Source organism: Larus michahellis, chromosome 9 (genome assembly GCF_964199755.1).
Source record: "Larus michahellis chromosome 9, bLarMic1.1, whole genome shotgun sequence".
NCBI lineage: Eukaryota > Metazoa > Chordata > Aves > Charadriiformes > Laridae > Larus > Larus michahellis.
This window is the reverse complement of record NC_133904.1, coordinates 7,747,394-7,768,602: the sequence shown is the minus strand read 5'-3', so window position 1 is coordinate 7,768,602 and position 21,209 is coordinate 7,747,394. Positions and strand designations below refer to the sequence as shown.

At 49.2% G+C, this 21,209-nt stretch overlaps 1 protein-coding gene across 2 annotated transcripts in view; it reads left to right on the top strand.

The window, feature by feature from the left end:
• The first annotated feature begins 258 nt into the window (after positions 1-258).
• SV2B (synaptic vesicle glycoprotein 2B) overlaps positions 259-21,209 on the top strand; it is a 68,006-nt gene continuing 47,055 nt past the window's right edge. The window contains exon 1 of one of the 2 annotated variants that reach the window (XM_074600740.1): positions 259-759. The gene's annotated coding sequence lies outside the window, so the exon portion shown is untranslated. Of the gene's footprint in view, positions 760-5,999; positions 6,489-21,209 lie in introns of those variants that run through there. The other variant, XM_074600739.1, reaches the window with a different exon arrangement.

The window sequence follows — 21,209 nt, the reverse complement described above, 5'->3', positions numbered from 1 at the left end:
TGGATTTCCATGGCAGAATACGTTCCACACTGTCGTGCCCACACGGTCTCTCGTAAGCACAAAACTGCATGGACAGTGGGATTTTTACTGCTGCTGCTTTTCTGGCAGTGGACCCCCAAATTATAAACACAAGGGGTTTTTAAACACAACCGGCTTATCCCGCAGTAGGATTATCCCTGAAACATGGCACCTTGCCCTCTAGCCAGCCCAGGGAGAGGGGTCTCCAATGTAGCACTGGTCTAATATATGAAGCGGAGAGATGAAGGACGCCAGCATAATATCCAGTCATGCTGGGATTCCCTTCTACTTACAGCTAGAAACATTCCTGTATGCCAGCAATTAAAAATAAAAAAAATCCCCCATGTAATGTAGAACTCTGCTAGGGAGCTGCGACGTTCAGGCACCGGGTTGGATTTTATTACCGTGATGAAATTACACAAGCTTCCCCTCTCTCCCTCTTTGCCTGCTGTGCAGCTTCTCGCTCTCTCCCCATCTCTTTGGCTGCCCCCGCACGCCCCCTCCCCGCTCGCTCTGCAGCTGGGGTGGGAGAAGCAGGGATGCAGGTGGGAGAGGCGGCCCTGGGCATCCTCCCAGCCCTGGGCTCCCTCGGCTGGGATCCCCTGAGCTGCATCATTGGCATGCGGCGCCCGGCAGGACTGCATCACTGCTAGAGGAGATGCCAGCGCAGAGCCTCCCTGCGCCGCACGCCACGCTGCGCCGCGCCGCCGGCAGCACCGCCGACAACTTGGGGTGCCCAAGGTAAGAGCGAGTCGCTCCATCTGCTTCACCGGAGAGGGGGGAGAGGCAGCTGCCGGGAAGCTGGGAGCCCGTGGGGTCTCTGGGCAGGCGGCGAGGCAGCTCTAGGGGCAGGGAAAAGCTCTCTGCCAAAAAAACTAAACCAAAAGATGCCACTGAAAAACGAGGATGCTCAAAGGCGAGGAGTCAGTGTGTGAGTTGGAATGAGTCGGTGGGAACTGTCAGGGGCTCCGTTAGCTTAATGAGGTTGGAGAGGTTGGAGCAGTGGGGAGCGAAGCAGCGACTGGAACCAGCCCGGTTACGCTGCCGAGCTGCCCTTGCTCTCTGCGGGAGCCGAGGAGCTGCTGCGCGTTGGAGTTTTAACTCGGCTGAGGCAGTTTTTAAAGGAGTGCTCCCGGTGTGTGTCCAGGTCGCGGTGGGCTTGGGGGGAAGAAGCAGAAGGTGTTTGCATGGGGGAAGGCGCTGTCGTGTCCCCATGTGTGGCTGTGTGGGTGGTGGCACCCCAGGGCTGGGGGCGGACGTGCCAGGACCCGCACACACACCGGCCCTGGTTACCCCGCGGGTTACCGCACTGCCAGCACCCGTTTTAATTGTCCTGCCCTCATTATCCTCCCCAGTCTCTGGGGGAGCTTAAGCGCAGCTAAAGCTACAAACTGCAGTTAGTCACCCCTGTTAGGAAGGATTAAATGAAGCCACAGAGAGAAAAGCGATGATGCTGGGAGCTGGCGGGGCTGGCTCTCTGAACCATGGCTGTGGTGGGATGCGACTTGTTCTTCTGGCGAGAAGTTCCCATGCATGTGTGCATGAATATAGCACATCCTATAGCACATCCAGATGTACATCTCTGCAGGGACTATTTTTCTTTTAGAGGACAAGTGTTGTTCAAGGCAGATTTTCACTATGTGCGTCAAACTGCAGTGATATGATCCATAACACCAAGAGCCCATTAAAAATAATGAGTGGGAACTGGGTCCACGAGGACCTTACTCGTCAGGGATGACCTCGTCTCAGGAAAAAAGAGAGAACCAGTAACAACCTAATGATTATAATGTGTAGGTGAGGGGCAATGCGGTGCTCCGTGTGCGCTGAGGGGAACCCTCACTGTGTTTAGGTTGGGCACTTGTAAGCACATTCTGGAGCTTAAAGGGGTCTCCTGCCATGGGGGGTCATGGCAGAAACTTCAGGTAGAATGAGAGTAAGTCATGTGTCTAACATGGAATGAAAATTGCTGTTTCATGGCTCCTCTGGACCCCTGGCGTTACCGTTTGGGGGAAGAGAGAGGAAAAGGGTTAATTCTGTGCCTTACTTAGCCAGATACTGAATGCACAGTAGTGCTGCGCTGATCATCCCAGGGTGAAAGCACTGAGCCAGGTGTCTGCTGCTTGTTTGGAAACACACCTTAGTGCCTCTGCCCTAAATAACACTTCATGCAGTGGGATGCCCATGGTCAGACTGCTCTGCCCTGCAGGACAACCTGGAGGAAGGAGTGGGAGCAGAGGCAGCATCCAGGCCTTCCTCCAATTCTTATTCCTGATGGAGAAACCCTCTTCCATCCTCCGTCAGAAAGAGGAGGGGAACATTTCCCTCCCTGCAGGAGATCTGCCACAGGGAACAGCCACCTACATGGGGGCCTTAGGTCTCAGGAGCTCCATGAGGTCCTAGTTAGCTCCTGATCTCTCCCCTCTTCGGGGCCCTGCAGGGAGAGGCATGTCCATTGTTATTAGATGAGCTCAGCCGGAGATCAGATCTGCAATGACACCTTTGGGTTTCCTGACACGATTTTGCAAATGCGTAAGGGGAGTGCTGGGGAACCCTCCTGGACCATCAAAGCCAGACCCAGAAAGCAGCCGACAGGAGACAGCCTTCCTGTTCAGCTGGCCCAGTTAGGAGAGGTCTATCCCATGAAGTAACGAGGCCATTTACACCCATTTATGTTCTGGAACATCCCTGAATGAAAACTATCGATTGAGGCAGCTGAGCTGGCGGTGGAAGCCCAGCTTTTGTGCCTCCTTGTGCCAGGCTGGGATACAGCCCCTCAACCTGCGGGTGCTGAAGCAGGGTGCTCCCCAAAAAGTGGCCTTCCACATGCAGATGATCTTTGGAAATGCGGCTGCTTGTCTGCAGGTAGGGTGTGGGCACCAACTTCCGACAGTGCGGTCAAAATGAATGTGAGAAATCCCACCATAAAAGTAAGAGCACACGATCTGGTATTTGCTACAGGGGGTACGTGAGTTTAGTTTCAAAACAGGAGTTGGTCCAGCCTGTGTCTGCAGGGAAAAGGCAGGATGCTGAAGACGCATCCCATTCTTGCTCGTAATAACCTCTGGGCTGGGAGCATTGCTTTTGGTAAAATGAAGTAGGAGAGATGAAGAAAGCAAAAAAATCCCCTGTGATCGGTGGTCGTGCTGTCCCACCCGTACAACTCAATGCTGGACAAAACTTGGTGAGGCAGGGCTGGGTTTTGAAGCACAGCCTGCTCTTGATACAGCATGAGCCCGGCTCCTATCCTCTCCTGCGCTGAGTGCCAGCCTCCGCGTCCTCCCTCCTCTGCTCAGAGCTGTCGTGGGTGGCCTTTCCCTGGGCTGGCCGTGAAGTCCTGGGATTGCTAACAGTCCTGCTGGGGAAGCCAAAGCCGGCCTCGAAAATCCGCTTGCTGCTCTGTCAGGTTGGCAAATTGATTTTCCAGCTCATGAGCTGAACCTCCGAAATTGTTCTCTTCTGAAAAGATTATGGAATTACTCCCGTGCTAATGAATGCTTTAATGTTACGGTGACTAAAAGTCCCATAAGGACTTTAACAGCCAAAAAAAAGGACACTGTAGGAAAGGGGGGCCTGCGGTGGCTGTGTCAGACCTTACTTCACCATCTGGGGCAGAGGAGGAGGAAGATGACTGGAGATGGAAAACGAGAGAAGGGCGAGGAGGGACGTGTGGTCTGCTGGGAAGCTGCCGAGCTTTATCGCTCTTTCTGCGAGGGCAAGGAGGGAAGGTAACACGTTACCTACTGCTTTTCCTGTTCAGCATCTCCCTGGCAAACACCCGTCCCCTCCGGCAGTGGGGTCAGCTCAGCACCCGGTGACCTGCCGGGGGAGCCCCGAGGGCGGGCGGCAGAGCCAGGTCTCCATCCTCTGCTCCAACCTGCCACGGGATTATCCCAGTTCAGCACTTAACCCTTCTACCCTCCCAGCGCGTTGCTGTCAGGCTCTGTCGTTCAGGACCGTGACCCTGGTTTCCAAATTAAGAGTAGGACAGTGTATTCCCTGACCCCACCAAAGGAGTCTGGAGTTTATTGGGGAGAAAATGTGCTTCTGGGGATGAGCCTGCCATGATCCTCTTGGCTTTCACAGAGCTACAGTCTTATCTCTGCTTTACTAACCTCGGTTTTATTACACCATAACTCCACGGTTACAACCGGGTTGTCCCGGATTTGAGCAAGAGCAGAGTCACCCCCAGAGGACGGGACGGGGAACCAGTGCAGGGACAACATCTCCATGCCACACGGGCTGCAGTGCAAGGGGAAGGCTGGTCTATATTTAGGGAAGGGCTCTGCACAGAATGGGTAATCCTCTTTCCGTGAATTATCCAGCCTGGGGATTAGACTGCTTTAAACTCCCCCCCCAGCCTCCCCTGCTGCAGCCTGGCTCAGTGGGGACCAGGGGGGCAGTGGCTGGAGGGAGGGGGTGAGGGGGGAGCAGGCAGGTTGCTGATGACTCATTTGGCTGCTGCCAGCCTCGCCAAGCCCTCCGAGGGGTCACCGCGGGCCCAGACGCAGAGTGACACACGAGTGACGTGCAAGGCGAAAGGGAACACTATGGCATTCCGATTAGGAAAGAACACGGAGCTTTATAAATAATTGTGGAGACGAGGGAGTGCGGCAGCAGGTAGGAGGAGGGACAAGAGACCCAAAGCCACGGTTTTCCAAAGTGTAATATCCTCGCCAGACTTCTTCAAGCTGTTTCTCTAAGCAGAAAAAGGGATGGTTTTTGAACTGCAGCCGATACATCTGAGAAGATGCTCCAAACCCAGTGGCTTGGGCTGGCTCTGCAAATGCGATTCTGGGGATGTAAGTCAGGTTCATCTATTTGGAGTGCGAATGGATCACTGTCAATACTCCATTAAAATGTTGAAGGGAGGCCAATAACACAGCTCAGGGACAGTGAGGGTGCGGGGGAAATGGGATGTGAGGAGGGAGGCTAGCTGGATGGCACCAAAACCTGAGTATTTCACTCACAGTCATGGGGCCAGTGCCCTGTGCGTAGAGAAGACAGATTTCTGTCCTTTACCTAGTGGGCAGCTGCTAGAAAAAAGAAGTCCTGTCACTAATCTCACGCTGGGGACTTGTACATGCCATAGAGGAGACATTCTTGTCACCCTGCATGTGGGTCTTGGGACAAAGCTGTGGTGGGGAGAAGAATGAGGAAGGCTGAGCTGTGCCATGCCAGGCTGCAGCTGACCCCCAGCTCTGCAGGGATGCCATGGGAGCTCTTCCTTCTGGTGCCAAAGGCAGTAGGAAAAGGGAGGGATCTGCTTTTGAAGTAGGAGCAAAGTCCTTGTTCGGAAGACTGAGACAGCTGGCACCGCTGATTTTCTGTACCTGGGTTTGTGGTGGGGCCACTTTTTCCTCCCTTCATCTCTAGAAGCTGGGATCTGTCTCAAAACTAGTGTGGTTTGTCTTCCTTCGCTCTGCTTTCTGGGCTTTAACTAAGAGATCAGTGCAGGGTTTTGATTTCCCCAATTCCCTTTGCATTTTGCTGCTGCCTGGAGGTCTTGTCACTTTGTCCTGGAGTTATATCCCCCTGGATGCCAACCCTGTGGACCCTCACAGTGCAGCTGCCATCCCCAGACCCAACCTTGTCACTCTTGTCTGAACTGCTGAAAAGTCAGGTTTATTCATGGGGAAGCCAAGTGCACCAAGGCACTTCGTTTTCCCTGCATTTAAATCAATTTATTCTACTCTCTGCTGCTTACCCTACATAAACTAAATCAGGACTTCGACCCTATTGTATTTTCCCCTGCCCAGAACCCTGCCCAGAATTTAAAAGCCTCGTCCTGCTGTTCAGCATTCCCACTTTTACTCACATCATCTACAGGACGCTATTTAAATAACTTCAAGGGAATTTGAGTCGAAGCGGGAATAAACTCACTCCTAGGAAGGGAAAGAGCTTGGCTGGCCCTGCAGCTCCTGCCTTGCCCAGGCAACGCAGGCAGAGCTTGTTTCTGTGTGAGCTTAGAGCTAGAAATCACCGGAGAAAACCTGGATAGAAGAGGGAAAGCAAAGAAGGGAAAGACCGGGGAAAGTCTTTGCCGTTAACGTGAGCTAGCGTGTCTTTTCCTCCCTGCGTCGAACATCCTCAATTTCCTGTTTAACTTAAAGTCAACACATCTGTCACGTTAGTATCTCCCGCTGCCTGGTTCCCCCGAGCCACCCCCCTCCCATCTGCTCTCCCTCCTGCCTCCAGCCTCCCCCCCTCCTATCGCTGTGTGGCTGGGGGGGGAGATGTGTGTGCGTGCGCCTGTTGTTTTCTGCCGGCTGATGGACTTTTCCATTGCTCGTGCTTCAGTACCTGGATGCGGTCGCAGCGGGATGATCGGCTTGGCTTGCAGAGCATTTACTTCTAATCTCCGGCTTGTGACATCCTAGCGGAAAGGGGGGACCCTTTCAGGAGCAGCTCCGCGGGCTAGAAAGAGGGGAAATGGCTGGTGAACGGCTGTGATGAAATATTTCCTAGTTCTGGTAAGCGATGCTTTTCTCTTTGGTCCCTTTCTGGACAATCGGTCCGGATGCAAAAGTAATAAGGCTTAACGGGGTAAAAAGCAAAGGGAAGTGAGCTGAAAAAGAGACAGAAACAAAACCAATCGAGCCCGATCGGTTTGTACTGAAGCTTTTCCAGGGGTCAATGCTCATCAAAGCAATTTAATTACTATTAGCAAGGGGCTGGGAGCTGAGCAGGTCAGACAATGTGTGTGCCTAGGCAGTCGGAGCAGCTTTCACTCGCATGCGGTTTCATCGCCCGCTCTCTTTTTTCCTACGTGATTTCCAGCTTGGTCTGGGGCACATTCGGAGCTCACGGCCAAGCACCAGCGGTGCTCTCCATGGGTTCTAGGCTACCTGAATGCTGCCTTTCCTGCCTTGCGGTCTTCACTGCAGGAGCTTTGGAAGGTCATTCATGAATTCTTGCCCCTAAGTTGATGCATGAAGCCCCTCAACTTTTCTATCTGATCGACTGTCTCCGTCATGAAGTCTAACTGCATTTTTCCCTGAAACCGGTCCCCTAGGTGCTGTGAATAGCTGATATATAGGGAGTTGCAGATAAAGATGTTTGGAGGGAAGAGGGTCTAGCTGGACTACACACTCCTGGACAGTGAGCTTTCTGATGTCCTGGACATTAGCTTACTCTAAATGAGAGGTTTGCGAGTCGATTTATCCCACGGGACTGTCAAAATGGGTGTCCTGCTTCTAAGTCGAGAGACAGCAGAGCTCTTACACTAGGGATGAATATAGGGCCCTAGTTTAAAGAGGATCAGGGAATAATAAACCTGAGAGCAGCCTTTGCAATCTGGCTGTATTGAATCTGCAAAGGTCTGTACATAACGTATCTCTGTTGACTAAAAACAAAGGAAAAATACAGTGATGAAGCTTTGGCAATTTTGCTGACAGGTACAAAGCTGTGACCTTCTTGACAGACCTTGTGTTCCACCCAAAAACTGGTGCAAAATTTGTTTTGGGGATACCAAAACAAGTTCTTTCTGGATGTATTTATGGCAGGCAGAGTTAAAAACTACTCCTGGAGAACACTGCAGAGATGATTTGGTTATGAAAATATTCCTCTCATGATGTATTCATACAGAAACCTCCACTTGCTGAAAACTCACGCATTTCCTGCTCTTTGATGTTAGATACTGTGACACTTAGAGTGGGGCACTCTGGTTATTGTGCTAATTCTAGAGCAACCTTGAAGTTTCAAGCACCGGTTACATTAAATCTAAAGACAAAGATCCTCCTTTCCTAAGCAGCAAGTTTTGGCTGGGATTTTTGTTTCGCTTGTGTTTCAGAGTGACAACCTTTTGTACTAAACCTGTGTCTGGCGAGCAGTGGGTGAAATGAACACAGGGAAGTGCGCTGTGCAAGGAGGAGAGAGTGCAGGAATTGCCTAATTTGTTGTCTTTGGGGGGACTGATGGTTGTATGTGTGGGGAAATCTTCTTAGAGAGGAGAGCTTTTGCTTCCTCTCACTGAAACCCCACGGTTTGTTTCAAAAGTTGAAAATCCTTCATTCCCTGTTTCCTGGAAAAACTCTTCCGAGCACCAGGAATTTACATGAATTGCTTTTCTTGTTGAAATGTCTTCTAAAACCTGCAGGAACGTTGATGTCAGAGTATCTTTGCTGTCAGTTTAGTGTTTGTGTGCACGTGACTTTTCTCCCACGTTCAGTCCGAGACGTTGGGTGGTGGTGGCCGCGCTTTGCTGCTCCCTGCTGCAGTGCTGCCTGGAAGGGTTAATTTCTCCTGCTTAATTAATGGCTCTGTAATATTTATAAAGAGAAAATCCTCATACCCATCTGTGGCAATTTTGGTACATCTGCCAAGATGAAATTCTAGGGCCAAATGAATATTACAATAAGCTAGATGTACAGATTTTTATAGCATCCCAAAGATATTTCCTGAGAGTTGCTGATTTGATGTCGGGGAAGTAAAGGACAGATCCTAAAGTCTTTGCCTCTGGATGGAAACAGAATTGAATGTGCTACAGAATTAATGAGTGTTATGACTTCTAACTGAATTTTAGTCTTTTCTCACACACATTTGGGCTATAAAGGATGGATTTACCTTGTGAAAAAAAAACAAAAAACATTTGGTAGGGCAGGGAGTCATATGAGATCCTAAATGAAGAATACTCCAGATCATTCCTGTGAAGACACTTGGCATCACTGTCATTATTTCTTCAAGACAAGGTAATCAAGGAGATGGAAGATGAAACCTTTCCTTGCCAGGGAAACTTCCACATTATTTGATTGAAATTGGAATCCAGTCACCTCATGCTTGTCTATCCAGATTTTTCTTAACCACATCTGCTAAATTACCACCAGCTATTTGCGTTTTAAATGAGGGCTTCCTCCCGCACAACCCATCTGCTCAGCCTGTTTGTTCTTCCCATGCAGTCACGACTTTGTGATCACGTTTATGTCAGTAGAAACCCACTGGTGTTGTGGGGAGAAGGAAGAGGGGAACAAGGTGGCCTTGCAGATTTCCTTGGCTGTGTTGAATTCGAAAGAGCAGTTGGGTTAAAAGAGGGGGAAGAACCTCTTATGAAAGAGAATGAAGCCAGGGTGAGGGAGCCAGGAAGTTCAGGTCACTTTGAGGACGAATCTTCTCTTTTTCTAGTACTATCCTAGAGAATCTTTATGATTAGACACTATAGGTTCTCCCATGTCTAAGGTGACATAGCTTACCTGGGCATGTTCTTAACTGCCTTAATGCCAGGGATGAAGAAGAAATTAAGGCTTTTCTTGCTTGGAGGTGTCTGAAATGTGGGAGTACTTTATGGTGTTCTAATCTGCCTCATTGAAGTGGAGGGGCTACAGGTTTTCAGAGATGTTTTCTGCTCACCTTGGTGTGACAAAACTGGGGATATGATTATAGATATAGAGGGATGTGTTAGAGATCTACAAAGTTGTGAGTGACATGGAGACAGTGAGTAGTGCAGTTGACTATCTCTTCAAGTCCAAGATCCAGTCAACATCAGAACTAGCTAATAGAAGCCAGGTGCAGATCCAAGATGCCTGTACCTGACTGTTCAAATGTGAGGCAGTCCTGGTCCATAATCTAAATTACCAAATAATAAACGCTGATATGGCCAACGTGGCTTCCAGACCAGAACTGCCCTGTGTCCAACCAGCTTGAAGCTATCTGTTCCCTTATGTGGGTAAGATATAGATACTGACGGTGGTTTGTAAGATGCCCCAGAAAAACAGAAAAGATGGATGTGCTGAGATGTGCTCAGCTGTGTTTTCTTCTCCCAGTTCTTAAGGGAGGGCATGAGCAGAATAGCTCCCACACCCCACAGCCCTGAGGGTCGTGTAGACTATGTGCCAGAGATTTGGGGTGTCATGACCTGGCTTAGCTCAGCTTATACGGCAGTCATTCATGCCTGGAGTTCATTTTGTATAATGAGAAGGATCATTATAATGAGTGGGATCACCCACTCATAGCTGAAAGCAGCCGTCTGTCTCTTAGGTGGAACAGAGCAGCCAGGAGAGCAGAATATGTTATATTCACAGTGGAGATGCTGGGAAAGAACAGAAAGCAGTATTTTAGCAGCACTTTTGACTGAAGAAATTGCTTATGATGGCCCATGCATAGACACAGCCATCTGAGAGATGCCTTCACCCTTCTCCTGCTTCGTGGTCGCTGTTGTCCTGCCTAGGAGAGAGACTTTGCATGAGGACTGCATCAGGCCTGATGCTGGGCAGGCTCCTACAGGAGATGCTGCAGGACTGTGCAGCAGCTGGTTCTCGATGATTCAGTGTTTTCAGTTAAACTCGGTGTTTTGCTGTGATTCACGGCAGCTCCTGTGGGAGATGGGTTTGGCGGAACCTGGAATTCATCTGCTCCCGACTGGGTGATGGATGGATTTGTTCAAGCTCTGGTTCCCACCATGCTGCCAGCACAGCAGCTGCCTCCCTGGCATCCTGTCCTCCCAGGCCAACAGCAAGGGAGAAGAATGGTGTCTTCAGGACAAGGCAGCCCTGGTATTTCCACCCAGCAGACCCCTGGGTACCATTTCAACACAGAGTTTCCCAGTCCTGTCCTGAAGATGATCCCTGTGGGGTGTTTTGTAAAAATATGAGAATGAGTAAAATCCCTGCAGATTTTTTGACCGTGGGGAAAGTGCTCTGGGAGCCAGCCTGCTCCTTCACATGATATGTGTGGTTTACACCCCTCCTACTCTGAGGACTGAGCTCCAGTACTGCAGTGGTGGCTGAAGGCAGGTCCTCTGACACGACACAAGTGAGCACAGCCAGGTCTCAGGGACTGCGCCCACCACATCCCACCAGGCAGCAGGGAAAAACCTGCCTCCTCCGTGGAACATTTCTCTTGCCCTTTACAGCAGGCGGTCAGACTGCTGCAGATTTGCCAGCTTTAACTGCTCTAATTATTGCAGCTTACAGGTTCCTGACCTCCTGAGCTCATACCCGTGCCCTTCTTGGGCATGCGTGATGCTCCTGGTGTCTCCCCTCTGCCTTGGCACTCAGAAGAAACCCCTGTAGCCGTGGTGGTGGTTTCTTTGAAGAACCTCACTTATGTAGCAGTCTTACAAGTAGTGATGGCCCTCAAACAAGCCTGGTGACATCTGGTTTTGCAGCTACCATCCTCCTCTAAGGCACGTTCCCAGGGGATTAGCACAGCCAGAATATGAGGTTAGAGACAGATTGAATTGGATCCCTCCATGATGATGACTAAAGGAATTGGTGAGGTTTGGGGGACAGGGATGGGAGTACACAAAAATATTTTTCCGTCTGTACTTGGCACAGAGAATCTATTGCACTGGACACTTATAGTGATGGATAAAAGCTCTTTTAATTTACAATCTGTCCTGGATGGCTGTATCCTGATTGTAGTCTCAGGGCTGTAAATCCAGCAAAATATGCAAAATTCCTCCAGACATATCAGAATAAGAGATACGTGGGCTATTATGAAGGATGTGGCACCTCATAATGTAATAAACACAAAAAGTGATCATTCTGCTCTCTGTATATGGGCTCAGGGCTCTCTCTGCCCTGACAGATGGGAGGAAGGTGAAGAGGGGGTGATTTGGGTTCATGGCTGCTTGGGGCCACAAGAGGTGTGGGCTTTTTCCAAAGCCCTGCAACAACTGGGTCCGGTTCTCAAATGCTTTCAGCCCACTGCAAGGGAGGAAATCTGACCCAAATTCCTCTCACCTGCTTCCACTGAAGCTCAGAGTGGGCACCAGCGAGATCAGCCGCTTCTTGGGGAGCTACATTTGTCCTCCTGTGCCCCCACGCCACATGCACTTGGAGCCCAAATTCACAGATGTTTTAGCAGGGCTGTCTCCTTGCAGGGATCTAGTGTGCATTAATTATGAGCATGTGTAGATGAGGTGTTAAATGATTTATACGCAGACCCAGATTGAGAAATCCCGGTGGTTTCTTCTCCTGATGTGTAGGCGCTGTTGGCAATTAGTCAAGCTTTCCTGACATTTAGGAGGAGCTGAGGAGCCTTTTCGCTTGCGATACAGACCCAGCGTTGCTGGGCTTGGTGGAGGCTGAACCTTCCTGGTGAGTCAAGGCTGTTTGTGACCAGCATGGAAGGAGCATGGAGCCCATTTCCAGTGGGACGGGTGCTTCCACAGCGAATCCTGCCATCATCGCTGCCGTTCATTAGCTCTCTGGGGACTGCGGTGATGTTCTGACGTTGGGCCACCCTTGGGAATATGGGGAATGCCTTTTGCATTCTCAGAGCCAGAGGATGAGAATTCAGAGCAGAGTAATTTTAATTAATCTTGTATCTATTATTTATCACTAATTGAATATGCTTTTGGCACTTTTTTTTTTTCCTTCCTTTAGATAAGGGTGTTTAGGGTTGGTTATTAGTGTCTGTTTTATAATGCTAGCAGGATAGGATCCTTTGTTCTTAGGAGCACAGACACTGCAAATCATCGGAGATGCTGCCTCTGCCGCGGCCGTGCCTGGCGTAGTGCCCATGGGTGCCGGGAATCACAGGCATCTCCATCCCAGGCAGTCCATCAGCAGGGAAAAAAGCCAGAGCCTCGCTGGGGGTTGGGGGCTGCAAAGGGCTGGGGAGGGTGCAGAACTCAGGGGCTCTGGTAGGAAACACTCGTGGACTATTTCTGACCAGAAGGCGTTTGGTATTTTGACACTTTCGTTTTTGAAAAGCCAGCCGTGGCCACCGACTAAAGCAGGACAGTTCAGGGACTCCTTCTTACGGCTTTATTTTAACGCAACACTTTAGCACACGGGCTAAAAGCAGAGTCTGCGTTGAATGCTGCAGAGCCAACCCACTGAAGGATGGTGTCCTTTCAACCCCTCTAATCCCCCTAACGCACATGGGACGGGCACTAAGGGAATGGGGAAAGATTAGGAAAGGCCTAAATTTGCCCCCCCCAAAACACACACTGGAAGTTCTGCAAAGCCTTGTCTGTAGCTGAGATTTACACCCTGCCTGCTTTAAAACTGGATAGAAGTGGGAGAGAGCTCGTCCTGCATGTTTAGATGGAAGAAGAGGAGGCTGAGGGGACACCTCATTGCCCTCTACAACTCCCTGAAAGGAGGTTGTAGAGAGGTGGGTGTTGGCCTCTTCTCCCAGGTGAATAATGACAGGACCAGAGGAAATGGTCTGAAGTTGCGGCAGGGGAGGTTTAGATTAGATATTAGGAAGAATTACTTTACTGAAGGAGTGGTCAGGCACTGGAACAGCCTGCACAGGGAGGTGGTTGAGTCACCATCCCTAGAGGTATTTAAGAAACGTCTAGATGTGGCACTTCAGGGCATGCTCTGAAGGGCAGAGATTGTAGGTTGTTGGATATTTTTGGTTTGGTTTTTTTTTTTTGGTGTTTTTGTGTGTGTGTGTGTATGGTTGGACTCGATGATCTCAAAGGTCCTTTCCAACCATGAAGATGCAATGCTTCTATGATTCTATGACTTACAATCACAGGGCGCTGAGCACAGCAATTTCCCAGCCGTCAGCAGGAAGGAAAGTAAGATTTACACCTGGATGGCAGCTGAGAAGTTGGAAGGGAGGAGTGAAAAACCAGGCGCTTCAAAGCCGCGCTATTTGAAAGGAGCTACAGCGGCAGGCTGAAACGGGGCTCCCGGCTGGCTTCCTACCGCAGCGAGCGTGCGAAGGGGGCTCAGGCTCAGGGTGGAGAGGGGCTCGGCAAGGACAGGAGCGTTCCCCATCCCTCACCCACTCTGCGCCAGGCAGCTGCTGCCCGTCCCCACTGTTTCGGGCCACGCAGCTGATTAAATATTGAAAGGGTTTGGTTGCTGTTGCTTGAAAGCTTCTGTCTGGATGAAAACGAAGTTATGTGAGGACAAGCTTGTGCTGGTGCAGTTAGTCTCTGTTTCAATATGGCTGTCCATAAATAGACCGAAAATAGCTTTGTGGGTTGTAACGTAAAGGCAGCGTTAGGACGTGGGTTTGGGTCACTCCTTTTTGGAGGCAAGGTGTGGGGGAGCTCCGGGAGCGGGGTATTGCACATGGGGGTCAGGCTGAGCTGTCAGAGAGACCCTGTGGTGTTCGGAGGCCGTTGCGGGTCCTCAAAGGCTGGTTGTGGTGGGAGCTAACACCTGATGTTTGTGTGTTCACGCGGCAGCCTTGCTCCAGGCTCACCTCCCACACACCCCGGTCGCCCTGGGGGAGACAGTGATGGATGGAGATGCCGGCAGAGAGCGGGGAGGGAGAAGGGATTTGTCGTGGGTTATAGGATTAGGCAGAGGTGGGAGGAGAGCTGGGATTACGGGTAGGGGCCAAAAGTGGGTGGAGGGAGAAACGAAAAGGGTTGACCTTTCTGGGAGGCTGCTTGTAAACAACGGGAGAGCTCTATGGAGCATCAGGCACCTGAGACCTCGGGGTGACTAAGCAGTGGGAAAAGGAAGCTGAGTGTGGAGGAAGAAGGTCCTTTACTGACAAGTGGCACAGTCAAATCTCAGACATAGACACCCTGAATTGCTTTCAGGTGAAGGAAGAAAAACTGACCATTTTTCTGCTCCCCAGCCAGGCCCGCTGTTGCGCTCTCATCTTCTGAGAGGACGTGGAGTGCATTTTCCAGCTTATCAGCTGTGCACAGTCGGGAGCCTCCTAAACCTTATGGCTTGGTGCCTTCCTTACAGAGCACCGAAGGGGCAAGCCTTCGTGGTCCCCATCAGCGGGATTTCCAATTGCCTCTCTCAGCTTTCGGATAACCTGGGTACTGGATTCACCCATGGAGGTCCCAAAATCACTGGTAACATCCATTTGTGCTTTCATGTGTTTGTATAAAATTGCTTCTTTCCTGCATCCCAATGAGGATGCAGCCATTTCGGTCTCTGCGTGGGCTGTGTCCCACAGGGAATGTCACAGCAGAGCGGCTCAAGACATTCAGTCACTCTGAGCAGTCAGAGAAGACGTGGTTGAGCTGGAAAAGAAAGTTCCCTTCATTGTCCGAGTGTCCCAAATAGATGTTAAAATCTTCTGTCCTGTGACCAAGGGAAAACTTTGGAAAAATCTCTCCAATCTGGTTAAGTAGGAATATATCCAGATAATAGTTATCCACTTCATTTTGGGGTTGCTGTGATCTGCACAGATGCCAGATAGTCTGCCATCAAAGTACCAGGCCACCCAGCAGGCAGGCAGCTCTCCAGCCTGGGGGAGAAGGACAAGCTGGGTCAATGCTGGTCCCACTGGGTCACGCAGAGGTTCGGGCAGAGAAAGGAGAGGCAGCATTTCCATCCTTCCTGCAAGGGGAATTTAGTCCTTGCATTGGACTGCATTTGTTTTAATATATAATCACCACTGAAGACTGGTTTCTGGTTGTTTTCATCTATAAATTCAGTCAAATCTGCCATAATTTTACTTAATATTCCAGATGGTAGCATCCTATGGTAGAAGAGTCCTGTAGAAACACCTGTGAGCCAACGTACAAGCAAAACTGCCTACTTGCAGCCTAAGTGGACTGCACAGTATTTCCTAAACCCAACATGGAATTTAGCAGTTAATTTTTTCAATGGTTGGGAAAAAGGGATCGTATTTATCTTTCTTGTTCAGTCTAAGGTGGTATATCCACAGCAGAATTTGCTGTTCACATTTTCATTATTCTTTAGAGCTAATTGAGACTTGATTTCAAAAATTACATTAATCAGTTCAGCTTATAGTAGCCATCGATCAGTTCCTAAGTGTTTTTTAATGGTGTTACGTGACAATTGTTAATTGTACTTGATTAGAAGAACAGAATCACAAGAGGGCTGAGGGATGGATTCTCAGCTGAGCAAATCTGGATTAATCTGCAGCCCAGAGGTTCTGATCCATAACGTATTTGAAATCAAATTAAAACTCCAGACTGGTGTTATTGGAATGGGATGTGTGTTCATGGTGAAAGTCATTTGATATAATTTTGGCATCCTTTGTGTTCTTTCAGAGCCTCTACTGTAGCTGTTCAGTTTCAATTATTTTTTCCTAATTGTTATAAAAAAGTTGTCTTTGCGCTGGGAAGTATTCCATCTGGAAGACTTCCAAAACAAAATATTTCCCTTGACATTTAAAAATCAAATTCTGAAACAGATTTTTATTCCTACTGGATTTAGATAAGCTATCTGATTAAAAATCATCCGAAATTTCCATCTCCAAACAATTTACTGTAAAATGCAGGTCCTGATTGTAATTATTTAAATAACCATTGTTGTGGGTTTTTTCCTCATACCTGCTATGAAAGAATACTATGATTTTGGCAGGCTTGCAACGTCTGAGACCATGTGGCTCAGCAGAAGTGTGTGACGTGAGGAAGAAAAAGCAGCCTATTACATCGGTGCTATACGGCTTTTCCCTCAAGTGGGGAATGATGCAGGGTCTGCCAACCCCCAAAAGTTGCAATAAAGCTCCCCAGGTAAACCGTTCAGCTCGGAACAGACATTTCCCAGCGGTCTTGATCTCCTGTGCACCTTCCTTGCCCAGGACTAGCTTCCCCTTTTGATGCTGCGTGGAGGCCAGAAGCCGGGGGGCTGCGGGGTGGGGGCTCAGGGCAGAAGCTGAGCCCTGCTGTGCACAACCTACTGCTCTCACCAAAAGGAGCTCTTGAACTCCCATGGAGGAGGCTGTGGCACCTGAATTATGAGACAACCTTTGACTTTGTCCGATTAGTAAGTCTAGCGGTCGTTCAGCTTCTTCCTTGCTTTGGTTCCTCCTTTCTTTCAGTTTCAAGGGGGTGGAGGGATCTTTCCTGGGTGGGAAAGGTTATCGCGGAGGGACGGCTGCGGGAGTGATGGTACAGGGCTCGGGGCCACCCATGCACAGACATCCCCCTCCCCATCAGGGAGCCGGCGGGTGCTTCAGTGGCATTTCCATGCAGCAAAACGAGCAGCTCCTCACCTTGCCTTTACAGCAGGCTGGGTGGTGGCAGCTGGTGGCCGCCTGCCCCGTGGGGGTGCAGGGGATAATGGAGCTGCTTCCCTGATTAACTCTGGCAGCGGCTGCTGAGTTAATTAGTGGTCGAATCTAAGATGCTGGCAAAACAGTATTGCTAATTTGTCCGCAAATGCAGCTCATAGCTGGGAGGGTTTAGGGTAAATTTCATCCCCACTGTTAGCAAAAATATTTTTCAAAATCTGCTTCAAAATGAATGCTTAAGCAGGAGATGCCATGACTGTTTCCACTGTGAGATTCCATCATGAGATTCAGTCTGCATGAGATTTTGGTGCAGTGTCTTCTTACCTGGCTTTATTTTGCATCCATCCGTCCCTGTTTGCTCGTGTCTGGACGGCCTTGCCCTTGCCAGGGTGCTCATCCAGGTTTCTTCTTCCCACGGATGGGGAATCTTGCTTTCTCCAAGCAAAGGAGATCAGGTTAAGCGTGAGAGGCTCCTGAGAGGTGTCTAGAAATAATTCATGTAATGTGCCTGCAGAAGCAGAGGCTTTCTCTGCCCAGCCATGCATAGTTAAAGCGCATAAAGGGATCTCTCAGGATCCTGCTCAAGTGCAAAGGACGGACAGGATCCACAAAGCCTGATCTAGAGAAAGATGTCCCTGCCATGGCATAAGCATTGGACTAGATGACCTTTGAAGGCTCCTTCTGACTCCAAACATTCTATGATTTAGTAATTTCACATGGAGCAATGATACAGGTTTGCAGGCACTCAGAGCATCCCAGTGAGCATGCGTATCCTTGCAGCTGGAAAAACACCCTTAACAAATGTTCATTACAATAGTAACCGTTTAGCCATTGGCTTGTCTGCATGCTAAGATCTGTGCATCTGCAACTCTTTTTTTCCTGCCAGTTCCAGGTAGACAGATGTTTTCTTTGGGGGTGTTACGGAGACGGTAAATAGCTCAGATCAGGATATTGCACCCGTTCTGTGTCTGCTTTCATCAGCTGTTCTTTCTACAGGACATTGGACGTAAGAGTCTTTCGAGTGGGTGATGGAAAAAAGCTGGAGTGAAAAGGGAGAAAGGGTGTAAAATGGAGTTTCTTGTTCAGTTACTGCTGGGTTATCCAGCACAGAGAAGGGTTTTTATTTTTTTCCAGCAATTGCCAAGTCAAGTGCGCATATCAAAGTTTACGGAACAAGCCCTTTCTGCATCCTTATGCAAAACATTTCTTGCTTGAAGAGGGAGCCAATTACCGTGCATGTATTTACCCAGCTCGTGGAGCCTGCCTGGCTCCTATCTATATTTCATGAGTCTTGACACTCCCCGAGGCTTGCCGCACTCTGCTCTGCCTGCAGTCACGGGCTCCTCAACCGCAAAAGCAACAATGACTCAAGAAAAACGCACGAACAGGTGAAGCTCCCTGGAATTTCCTTCCCTGGCAGACTTGGCCTTATCCCCTGAACGCTGAGTGGCATTTGGATGCTCTTTCAGAGCCCATGCAATAGCCACCGGCTGGTGCTCGATCTACCTGCCTTTGGGCTGACGTAGAAAACAAGCCGCTCCTCACACCCTATGCACGTTGGTAGCCAAGAACAGTACCATCCCCCTCCTGCCGTGCTCAGGTGTCTTTCCCATGTTTAATTCACAGAAGGGTTAAAGCAAGGTCTCTTACATCTCCTGGCTCGGCTGTACAGCCAGCGCAGGGCTCGCTCTTACAGGATACTTCCCAGCAGTTTGTCTTTGATTTTCAGCAACCTCAGTGATGAGGTTTCTCTCTTTCCCCTTGAGATCCCGTCCTTCAGCCCCAGAAACGTTGCTGTCAGGAAGCTGTGGCTAAACTTTAGCATCAGTTTGAATTTCAGGCTTTCACATCTGCTGCAAATGCCCCAGCACCTGGCCAGCCTGATCTCTCCTTCGGTACGACTGGGAATAGATCGCTAGGAACGCAGCGCTCCGCTGGATACTTCCCATGCAAACGTAGCCAGCTCCGTTTGAGAAGTTTTTTGACTCACTGATTCCTCAGAAACTTTCTTTTTATTCCCGGCTGAAATACCTTTCTGGCCAACTCACACTCTCCTTGTTCTTGCATTCGTGTTAGATTAGGAGCATTATTTTCCTCCATTTTCTCTGCTACTGCTCTCAGCACAGCTGGGTCCAGCCGGACAGTACGGACACTCCATTTACACTCTCCAAAGAAGCCAACGGGTTAATGTAAGAGAGAACTCCCCATCACTCTTTGGAGAACGTGCTCCTTCCCTCTAGTCAAAGTATGTTCATCTAAATATCCTAATCTCAAAAGAAAAAAAAATCCATTTTGGACAAATTAGAAATGTTTGAGGAGCAAACGTTTCCTTTAGTCCATTTTCACTGAAAATGACCGAACCCACTGCAGAATTCTGAATCCTTGTGGAAAATCTGCCAAATTTTGAAGAGAAATATTGACTGATATGAAGAAAAAGTTTATTAGCATCTCTTTTTCCACGGAAAACTAGCCTATTTTTGACCCTTTCTCCCTGCTTTATCTGCCTGAATGAAACAAACAGGCAAGCAATGAGCAGCAAACACTTCAGACTGATTTGTTTAATATTCAAAGTTATTCCACTAGTTTCTAGCAGATTCCCCGTTTGCTGGGCTCTCTTAGTCAGAATCATGTGGAAGAAACAATGTGTGTTCCTATCAGCAGAGCTGTATTTTTAGAAGGGATGCAGAAAATAGAGGTAAGGTGGTGTTTCTTCAAGTAATGTATGGGCTTTCCAATGGTGCTCCCCTTGTTTTCTTATTTTGAATTTACTTTAGGATTGGAATACTGTGGGTCTTGACTTGTATTTGAACCCAACTGTGCCTGTGTGATCTCTTTATAGTGCTTTTATTGTGGAAAGAACAAATGACACAGCAGAGTTAAATCTTCTGTCGTTGATAGTGCAGCTTGCTATTCTTCCAGTTGGGATGAAGCCAAAGGAATAACCATGTTTATCTATGCAATGCATATCTCTGAAATCTGCAGTTCACATTGCTCTGGGATCCAAACCCAGGTGATTTTATGACAGCTAATAACCGCTGTAATTAGGAACCTAATTAAATATCCTCTGATCTTACCCTTCTCAGAGTCGGTCAGCTCAGGGGGCTGGTTTGGGTGCTCCATCTCACGCAGTCTCATACAGCAAGTAAAGCATGGATGATTTTTAGCATCCTTTGAAGTATGAGATACTGCTCATCAGTATCCCAGAGCTCGGAGATGAATAGACCAGCAGCATGAGCTGATGTGGCTAGTAAGTTCCTGCAAAGTATATTGGATGCGTTAAAAAAGTAAATCACCCAGAATGACTGAGCTAGAGAGAGAAGGGCAGGAAAGCTTCGCCACCTTCCAGCAGAGAAAGTCAGCGGTGCCTCAACCATCTGTAGCAGCGCAGCAGGCCATTTGTCAGGTTCGTGTTAAAATGACTCTGAGAAAGATCTAATCTGTGGCTGGGGGCGGGTGCTGAGGGTGCTGTACAGAAGGATCAGCGGTTTTGCCTTCACTTGGCAGCCAGGGTTACTCTAGCAGAAGAAATCAGTGCTGTCCGTGAGCCAAGGGAGCTCTCTGCATGACGCCATGCTGCAGGGGAACCCCTTGCTGCAGGGACCACGGGCAGCACTTCCCTCCTGCAAAGCACACAAGATGGGAGAAGCAGAAAGAAATTTAGGCAAAAATTCCCTGCCTGTACTGGGGGCTCTGCGACCTCGCACTGGCTCTCAGGGAGAGGTGGGTACCCGCAATGAGCTGGGCAGAAGTGGCTGTGGATCTGGAGGAACAGCACTGACACAGCCTTGGGATTATAGTGGGCAAATATCAAGGATGACTTTGGGTTCACGAAGCCCCGCTATGTTTTGCAACCCACGGTGCCGAGTAGCACACTTGTGCTGGCCACCCATGTCTGGCCACAGGGCAGTTGCCCCAGGCTTTGTAGCAGTCAGACACACAGCAACAGACCAGGGACCCTCAGAGAGAAACATTTTCTCCATTTCCAAGAAGCGAGGAGACTAATTTCTAAGAGATCAGGTGGAGTTATTTCCCAGAGAAAATCCTGCTCATCGCACAGTAAAATTTCAAGGTACATTGCTTGCGAACCAGAAACATCTGCAGTCTTCTCAACCCTGCATCAAACTCTGGTACCCCAAATTCAGGCACTGTGCAGCTGATGTTGAACGGAGACCTCCTGCAGAGCCTGGATCTCCACTAGCCTTGGAAGGAGAGTCCTGATGATAACAGCTGGTCAGGTGACACTTAGGAAGCAGGAAAAGCCGTCACCTGAATTCTGTAGAGGATGGACACTGCTTTTAGACACTGACTTTTATGAGAGGTATGGCCTTACTAAAAAA